Below are 10,002 nucleotides of genomic sequence, written 5' to 3' on the forward strand. Positions count from 1 at the left end.
ATATTTTTTTCTTCCTATGACTCTGCCAAAGGCGCTTGACATCCAATCCTGGCGTACAGTTCATGTCTTTGAGATGATAGCTGACCTTGTTGTCCAGAAGCAGGGAGGGAACGGGCAAGGGAGGGGGAAGGACCAGGAAATGGAAGGAGGCAAACCGCTCCACATTCGTAATTCTGTTTGCGGCCATACCCTTCCTCAGTCTTTCCAGAATGTGACCCTCTATACTCCACGTTCCCCTGGGAACTTCCTGACTGCCCAACAAAAGATCCAAATCCCGGGCTTTGGAGTCATTAGACCTGAGTTTGAATCCCGGGTCCCTGATTCACTCAAGTATGTTACATAACCTGTCTAAGCCTCGGTTTCCTCATCTGAAAATGGGGCTTATAAAAGTCCATCCCTCTCAGAGTTGTCGAGTGCTTAGCATGCAATCAATGTCAGATATTAGGAGAAATATTCTCATTTGTAAGTCTCACAAGTTAAAAGCAGATGTCACTCCAACAAGGATTTCTGCAGTCAGGCCACTTACTATTAATAGGAAGGCAAATTACTCAATCTGTATATACACAAATTTTTTCATCTGTAAAATGGGAATGATAAAATCTACTCTATAGGATTATTATAAAGGTTAAGTAAAATAAAATAATATGTCTAATATGCTTAGTACAGGTCCATGATTCCTTACCCCAAACCCATGGGATTTTGTAAGACTTTTTGGATTTAAGAAAAATAGTAACATTTATAGACTATATATTTCTAACTTCTGAGCCAGGTGTAAGTCAGCACCCCAGAGTCAAACACATTATTTCTACATGGAAACTTATGCATATCATACTAATGGGGTAAATAAAGACTTTAAATGGCTTTACATCCTTACTTGTGAGATAGTCAGGGTAAGTATTAATATTCTCACTTGACAGATAACTAAAGATCAGGATTGTGGGCTGTTCAAGAGTAAATGGTCCATAATTGGCAGCACCAGGATCCCTGGGTCATCTGCTCACCTGGCCCAGGGACTCTTCCCATCATATCACACAGTGTGGTGGACATGACCTTGTTATACAACCATTCCCTTTGCTTCATGAATTTAAAAAAAGAAAAGAAAGAGAGCCTACTAAAGTGTCAAGTTTTCTTCTCAGCTTTGTAAGTGTATTATGTATATTTCTACATTATTTTCATATTATGCTTTTCTCACTTTGGTAACTGGTAGACATCTCTCTGTATTATATTGCATTGTATTGTATTGCATTGTACTGTCATTTCTAAAAACCATAATCTTCCAAAATCTTAATATAACCAGTTAGCTAAGGTATTCCTCTATTTGCATGTTTCCAATTTTGCACTGTTCTAAAATAATGCTCAGTCACTCACTTTAAACTTCGCCTTGGGGATGAGCAAGCACATTGATCTGAAAGCACCTGTCCCTTGAGCCCCCGGCTGGCTGGCAGCCTTTGGGAGATTATATTTCCAGGCACTTTGACTATATATTTGTTGTTTCCAATCAACTAATCAATTAGGGTTTTCTGAGTGCTTACATGGGAAACAGGGTGCTCTTTGGTGCTTGGAAGAGGCACAGAAGCATAAGCTGTGTCACTGACCCTTAAGAAGTTTATGTGTCACCTGGGAGGCCTTTCAACTTCAAATCAAGCTGGGTCTGTGTCCAGCCAGTGAGACCTTCTAAGAGGGCAGGTCAAGATGGGCACCAGGGTGTGATGTGAGTGCTGAAAGCGAGAACTTTAAATAGGTCTCTGATGCATCCCCTTGCCTGGCAAGGGCCTTGACTGTACGCAGGAGGAAGGTGCTAAAAATGAAATAGTGAATAATGAAAACGAGGTCAGGGGTTCCGTAGAGCCTTCCCTAACTCATCAAGTTATGCCTTTTTAATGGTCAGGGTGAACTATTAAAAATCAATATAAAATACCACTTCCCTGACTCCCCTTGGGAGTAGGGGGCAGTAGGCAAAGAACTGAATATGACCTGGTTGCTGGTCCTATCTAACTATCCTTAAGCAAAGCACTTAACTCTTCTCTGCCTCCTCCTGCCCATCCATCAATGAGAATGATAGCGATCTCTCAGGGGACTCAGGAATGTAATGAGGATCACCTGAAATCATAACAAATGCTTTTGAAACAACAAAGTGCTCAAGTGATCTGAGGGGGGCCGAAGACCATGTCTCCCTCACTGCCACATCTCAAGCACCCAGCACAGTGTGGGTCCAGCACATAGTAGGAGCTCAATAAGCATTTATCGAATGAACGAGGAGAGAATTGGCAGGTGTTATTGTGAGTCTGTAAAGGACAGAGAACTGCACATCATTCCATCAGCTCTGAGCCTGAGGAGGAGGCTGCTTCCGCCACGGTCTACCACCATACTCTTCTCCCTAGAGCAATCCCCACCCTGATTCTGTCACCCCTGAATCTGTCACCCCTGGATCTACTCACTATAAGGAGTCCCTCTTTCAGGGCAGCAAAGATCTGAAGCCTAAAGTTCACCCCCGATGAGGGAACAGAGGCAAGAGCTGACCTCAGCCCGTCTCCTCAGCTTTCAAGGGCTTCAGGGTTTTCTGTCACAAGGGACTGGCTGGTTCCGCCCTCTTCTCCTACTCCTGGCTGCTGAGGCAGGGACATGTCAGGCCATAGAGGTCAGCAGCCGACAGCAGCTCTCTGGCCAGCTGAGAAGGATACCTGGCACCAGAGAGCAGCCATGTCCTTATCCACCACTAGCTAGGGCCTCAGATGTTCTGTCATCTCCTGGCCCAGCCAGCCTGCTGCTCCAGGGCACTGGTGCCAACAACAGAGACTCCCTGGCCAGCCTGCACTAGGGAGCCAGTTCAAGGTGGCTTGAGCCTGGCTCACTGGCTGGACTTTCCCAGGGAGGTTTCCTATTCTGAGTCCATGTCATCTTTCTCATTGTGTTGTCCTAGAAGACAGAAAAAGCTGTGAAAGACTGTGGCTGTGGGGTCGTGACAACTGGCCACTTCCCAAAGTGTGATTTCTTTCCTTGTGCATTTATTTGTCTCTTTATTCTGTCCTCTCCACCAAAATGTAAGATCTAGAGGGTAGGACATGTGTCTAACTTGTCCCAGTGCTAAGAACTATGCCTGACCTAAAGCAGATGCTTAATTAATATTTGTGAATGAATGAGAGAATAAATGAATGAACAAATGAACTCCTTTGCAATGTTTATTATATATAAGTGATAATTATTATAAATAAGTGATTATTATAAATGAATTTAAAAGGAGGCAATAATTTCCATAGTCTCTAAGGACTGACATACACATTGTCCTGTCTTATTCCTTGATTATTTACTCATTCATTTATTCGTTCATTCTGTGTTTGACCTGTAGGAGAGGCGAGGATGAAATAGTCACATAGTGTGTATGTCGGGGCTACAAAATAGGGGTACTAAGTTCTACGAGCATCTCTAATGGGGATTTGACCTAGTCGGGGAGGTCAGGGGAAGCTTCCTGGAAGAAGTTCCATTTGAGCCAAGATCTAAAAGAAAAAAGTCATTTACTGGAAACCAAGGTGGGGATGGAAGAATATTGCAGGTAGAGGGGATGGTATATGAAAGGCCCGGTGGTGGGAGGGAGCGTGCAAGGAGGAAAAACTGAGGAACAGCCAGGAAGTGAGGAAGGCAGGATGAGACTGGGTCAGCCCCCCTTTAGTGATGCCAGAGCAGCAGCTGGCCAGCAGCATCCGGATGTGCTCAATAGGTGCCAGGGCAGGGTGCCCTTTAAGAGGTATCACCACAGGGTTAGAGAAGTACAAAGTAATAGTTGATAGATGGTCACAGGGATGGGGAGCATGGCACAGGGAATGTTCGATGGAGAGCCAGAGGAGAGAAAGCGCAATTAGGGGGATCAATTTATAAACTATATAAATGTCTAACCCATGTACTGTACTGTATACTTGAAACTAATAATAAAGTAAAAAAAAAAAAGAGATGTCGCCTCCTCCAGGAGACTGCTCCCAACCCCGCAACCTAGGTTAAAGTCCCTCTTTTGTGTTCCCATGAGACCCATGGCTTCTCCTTCTGATTTAACTTATAAAACTCTACATTAATGATCTGTTTTCTTACTTTTTGGTCTTCTCATCTCTCGATTTGAGAGCTCCCTGAGGGCAGAGACTTTAGCTATTCATCCTATGCCACCGATGCCTAACACAGTGCCTGGGACATGCTGGGGGCCCCATTAATGTTTAATGAATGAATAAACAAACAAATGAATGAAGTGTCCTCAGATCATGGAGTGCATTGGACAAGTGTTTGATTTCTACACACTCAGGAAACCCTGGCTGAGTTCTGTGCTACAAACAGGAGAGTGTGGACAGGGGCTGCTGTTGACTTTTCGATTAGAAGGGATCCCGAGGCCTGACAAAAAGGTCAGGGGATATTGTGTATTTAGTGCCACATGAAAGAAAAGATGTTGACAGTGCCATCCTTAAAACAAGGGAGCGAGGACAGTTTCGAGAAAGATTTGTTTACCAGATACTTAAAATGAATTTTAACAGGTGAAGTTGCATGCATTTATAAGAATGAACAAGAACGTCAGCTGAGTATTTAGCGGACTCTTTTGTATTATGTGCCAAGCTCTGTTCTAAGAGCTTTGCAAGTATTAAACCATTTAAATCCTCATAACAATTGCTTGAAGCATTTAACTGCGACTATGTCTATTTTACAGGTGTGGAAACTGAGGATCAGAGAGGTTAAGCACCCCCCCCCCCACCACTGAGCAGCCAGAAAGTGGCAGAACCAGGCTCTGAACCCAAGCACTTCAGCCAGGACGCCAGGCTCTCACCCCCACCCCACACCGTCCTCATTCCAGCCCTTGCTCTGCTGTATGACTGAGGAATTAGTATCTTTTTAAAGATCCTCTTGAGAGGGAAGTATTCTTCCCCATTTTGCAGATGACAAAATGGAAGCTCAAAGAGGTTAACTTGCCGATGATCAGCCAGCTGGTAAGTGGCAGAGCCGGAATCTGTGATTATAGCTATCCTCACTGCCTCCCATGTGCCCAATGCTCTAAACTGAGTTTTAAACCTGCTATCTTCTACACCACGTCCTCCCAGGCTCAGAAACCTCAGCCAAGGCCTGGCAGATGGCCACGCCCTACGCACATTTCTGACTCAGCAGCTTCTTCTCTACTCCCCAGCTTTCCATCCCAGCTCTGGGCCTCTAACCCATCATCACAGAGACAGGGACACCACCCTGACCTGACACGGGATTAGGAACAGCTAAGTCCATCAGCAACTTTGGGGGGAAAAAATAGGTGCAGCTAAGATCTATTTATACATCCCTGATGGGCAGGAAGGCAACAGCCTGACCCAGGGGAAGGTGGTTAGGGATTTAGCAAGTCAGCATCCAGAGACTTGCTGGCTTATGGGAGGCCTCCCAGGATGGGTTTGGAGCCTCAGACAGGCCCTTTCTCTCACCACCTGAATGCCAGGATGCTTTTCCTGGTGCTGTCCATCCCTGTTCTCCTGCTCCCTCCACTAGGGGCTGCCTTTGCACAACGGCTAACAGGTGCATCAGAGAAGGGAGCAATTGGATTCAATCTAGCATCTTTGACATAGAGCCCAAGGGTCGAGCAGATATCCAGGCCTGAAAGGGTCATCTGAGCAGCTTATGAGCACACCAGTTACTTTCAAATCAAGAACCTGACTCAAAAGACATCGAATGCAGGCTTCACTACTCAATTCCCCTTCCTGAAGGTGACATGTCATTGTGATGTCTGTACCTCCGTTTCCCTATGTGTGAGAAGAGAAGCTTTTCAAGCTTCTAGTGCACACAAGATTGACCAAGGGAGCCCTCCCAGAAATGACAACAGAGAAGACTTCCATGTGTGGGCTGAGGAAGGCAGGATGGTGAGGGTAGGAAGCAGGAGAAGGTTGGTCTTCAGGATCAGGTAGATCTGGGTTCAAATCCTGGATGTGCATCTTCCTGTCTATGTAGATCACTGAGCCTTGGGAATAATAACCAACCCAATCCTTGGAACAGCCCTCTAAAGGAGGTGCTATCTCTGGTCACATCTTATATTTGAGAAACTGGGGCACAGAGAACTAACTTGCCAAGATCACACAGCTGGTGAGTAGCAGAGTCAGATGGCCTAGCTCTGGTCTGTGCTCCTAAGCACCACTCTACCCTACTCTGCTTTCTATAAGACTTTAATGAGCAGAATTCTGATCTTGGTCCTGCATGTAACTTAAGTCACACCATCACCTGGGTCTCACCTATAAAATGAGGAAAGAAGATCCTTGATTCTATGCCATGGAGCACTATCTTAGCTGCTCTAAGTTGTTTCTGAGAACGTATTGTCCTAGTCCATTGGCCTATAAGGTGCTGGGACAGTTGTCAGGAGATCTTTTCTCCTTGTCCCCCCATCACCGTTCCCTGCCCCCTAGCCTTGGCTTCCAGGGTTAGCAGCAGGGCATCTTTCCCAGGGTCCCCTGAGAGCCCACAGCAGCCCTCTTCCAAAGTTCCAGAGGGCAATGGCTGGGTTCTGGACAATGTAGACCATGCTGATAGGTCGTATTCCCCCCTGCCCCCAACATACACACACCACCACCACCACCATATCAGAGTTTATTTGGCCTCTTTGTCACACTGGGACCAATTTAAATCCTGAGAACCTTAGTATTGGAGGGGAATGTGCAGTTAGGACAGGAACACGCTGGAACCTCATCTTCAGCAGCTCTAACTGAGCTGCCTGATGCGTCCTCGTGATGTCCAGCTCGCCCCTCCTGAGAGAGTCTGACCCCTTCCCGGTTGGCCAGAACACTTAGAAGTTCTTCCTCAAATTAGCTGCAGTCTGACTTTTCTGTCATGTCCAACTTCTGGGCCTAGTGTGGCCCTATGGAGGAGCACAGGGTCCCCTCTCGTGGGACAGTCCTTTACCAACTTGAAGAGAGTCCCTGTGTCCCTGCCAAGTCTTCTATTTTCTAGATGAAATATCCCCCATTCCTGCAGTTCTACCTCTTAGGTCGGGGCCCTTCGAGGCTTCTTCCTCACCGCCCTGCTCCCTCGCTTCCCAGTTCGTTCTCATAGATTTGTCGGGAATCCTGACTCAGGATACCTTTCATGATACGAAGATCAGAACAAACATCCAGTGCTCGGTAGGCCGGCACACCTTCCACTGTCTACCCTTCTTACCTCAACTCTCCAGGCTTTCTTCTGGAAACAGCACCCCAAAACTCTATCCATGCAGTCTTCGTAGAGGCCTCCATGTTCGCCTATGATTCTGTCCTCAAAGACAGTTGATCGGCTGAGAGGCTGACACTACATTTAACCCGCTCCAGGCAATTCATTTTCTGGGATGCGGGGGCTTGAGTGCCTCTTTGGTGACTGAAACTATGAGATATAAAACTCGGTGGTATCCCTGATCTGGGTGGCACCTGGTTTGGTGGTGCTTGTTGCATATCAGCCAGGGACAAAGTAACTCCTTGTTCATCTCAGCTTGGCTTTTGGTCTGTGCTCATGCCTGGTTCATGGCCTGGACACATGGGAGGAAAAAGCAACTAGTGGCTATGGGTAGCTATAGTGACCCTGTTTCTGAAAAAAATCAACCCTAAAATGTTAGTGGCTTAAACCAATAAAAATGTATTCCCTTGCAAAGTTGAATGGGGTTGGGCACTTCTTCTGGGAAGTTCTCTTCCAACTGGTAATTCAGGGATCCAAGAGCCTTCTATCCTGAGGTTCCATGCTCTTAATAGTCTTTCAATTTGAGCTACGAAGAAAGGGATGAGGGTAATGAAGGGGTGGGGGTGGGGGGCGAGCAGTGTACAGAAGCCCACCTGCTCTGAATAGCTTCTGCCCATATTCCCCAGTCAGATTTCAATCCATAGCCTCACTTACCTAACTACAGGGAAGGCTGAGAAATGTAGATGTCAACTTTCTATGTGCTGAGAAAGAAGACAAAAAACAAAGATTGGTGAAAACTAGCAAATAGAGATGGAAAACTTGCTGTAGCCATGATTTTTGCCATGTGCAGAAAGCTGGTCGATACTGCGGGAAGCAATTATAGGCAGAACAGGTGAGAGATGGAGAGACAGTTCCTCATTAGACTGTTTCTGAGGCTCACCTGCCTTCTCTGGGGCTTCATTATCTTTGAGATACCTCAGTGTCCTTCTGATATAGTCCTCTTGTGCTGAGCTAATTTTGTATTCTTACATCTAAAGGAGACCTATCTATATATTACATTTCTTGTCCTAACATTAAAATGCTATTAATGCAGACTAAATAATCACATGCTTCAAAAGAAACCACACCTTTTCACTTGAGCTACCATAAATTCAAATCTCTCCATCTGGACTTCTTTATCTAGTTCAGGGGTCAGCCAGATAGCAAATATTTTAGACTTTGTGAACCATGCAATCCCTGGGCAATTACTCAACTCTGCCCTTGTAGTATGAAAGCAGACCTAGATAGCATATAAACAAACGTGTCCCTAATTTTACAAAAGCTACTGCAGATTGGCTTTTAGCACACAGGCCAGAGTTCACCAACCCCTGGTCTAGCTGGTCTTTTTGATCTGAGTTTAGGATTCTCATTTCTCCCTATTAAATATAATCTCGTTAACTTCAACCCATCTTTCAAGTCAACAGGCATATTTTTGAATTCTGATTTTACCATGTAGCATAGTAGCGCACCTTCCCTGCTGTGCCATGTGCATATCAAATGAGCCTTCAATGTCTTAATGGTTCATCAGAGTGGCAGACCCTGGAAAATGTGGGGTGGTGGCCCCTTCCTGGGAACGGACATGCTGGGGAGGAGCCAGGACAGCAAAGGGTGGGTTGCTTGATGGGGAACCCTTCCAATTACGGGAGCGCAGCCTCTGCTGACTTGAGGCCACCACCCTGTCTCTCTCTCTCTGCTCCGATTTCGTGGAGGGCATCTGGCCCAGAGGCAGGCAGGAGTACTTTGGAGGTGCTTTGCTTCTCTGAAAAAATTCCTTTACTCAACACACTGTTATTCAATGTGACAACCCCCCATGTCTACTCTTTTACTGTGTCCTCCAGCATTCTGGGTCACCCTCCCTGAGTCAGAGCCATGGAATCTTAGGGTTGGGTGGACCTTAGCGTCATCGAATCCAGTACCCCTCGTTTTACAGATGAGAAAACTGATGCCCAAGATGGAAGCAACTTGCCCAAACACACGGAGGGCACCTGTGGGTGAACCAGGATGGAACCCAGGGTCCTGCCTCTTCTTTCCACATCCTTCTAGAAGGAAATGCCTCCAGGGAGCTTCCAAGCCATGAAGCCCCAGGAACCCTCCTCTTATACCCGTCCAGTGACAGAGAGGACAGGGACTGAGGGAACTTGTGTATTCCAGTGCTTCTGTCTGGGCCCCCCAGCTTGCCATTAAAATACACAGGAGGTCTAGTTTTCCTGGGAAGCCGTGTCTCTCATAGGCATGTTTAAAGCCAAAAGGACCTTGCAATACCCAAAAGCAAACTGTGAAGTGCATGAGCTGCTTTGTAAATTATCTCCCCTAAACTAGGTTGATGATGTTTCGTTGTGAATTACCATTTTTAACGCATTTTTTTCTGACTCCAAGTGTGTGCTTTTACCCCCCAACGCCAAATGTGTGTTGTTTTTCCACGACTATTCTCAGATTCCTATCACCAGCTAGGTGTCCAACAGTTCAATTCAGTTCAGTTCCAACACTGTACCTGGGGGTAGTGTCAGGTCCCAGAAATTAGAAGATTCAGTCCAATGAGACTGACTTCACTTTAGATGTCAGCTGCAAGTGGGGTCCCCAGACAACCCTTACTTCTATCAGACCAATTACAAATGGGGGGGGTTTCCGCAACGCCCCCCAAGTTTAATAATTCACTAGGAAGACTCATAGAATTCAGGAAAGTGCTCTACTTAAAATTGTAAAGTATATAGCTCAGGAACAGCCAAATGGAAGAGATACATAGGGCAAATTTTGGAGGTCGGTGGGGGTGGGGGAGCTTCATGCCCTCTCAGGGCATGTCACTCACCTAGCACTTTGATGTTTTCA

At 46.1% G+C, this 10,002-nt stretch overlaps 1 non-coding gene across 1 annotated transcript; it reads left to right on the forward strand.

The window, feature by feature from the left end:
- Nucleotides 1-7,370: 7,370 nt before the first annotated feature.
- On the forward strand, nt 7,371-7,501 carry LOC111735934. The gene has a single exon (XR_002779016.1). It is a non-coding gene; the product is annotated as a small nucleolar RNA SNORA48 (small nucleolar RNA).
- Nucleotides 7,502-10,002: the final 2,501 nt, after the last annotated feature.

Source organism: Pteropus vampyrus, unplaced genomic scaffold (genome assembly GCF_000151845.1).
Source record: "Pteropus vampyrus isolate Shadow unplaced genomic scaffold, Pvam_2.0 Scaffold15, whole genome shotgun sequence".
Taxonomy (NCBI): Eukaryota; Metazoa; Chordata; class Mammalia; order Chiroptera; family Pteropodidae; genus Pteropus; species Pteropus vampyrus.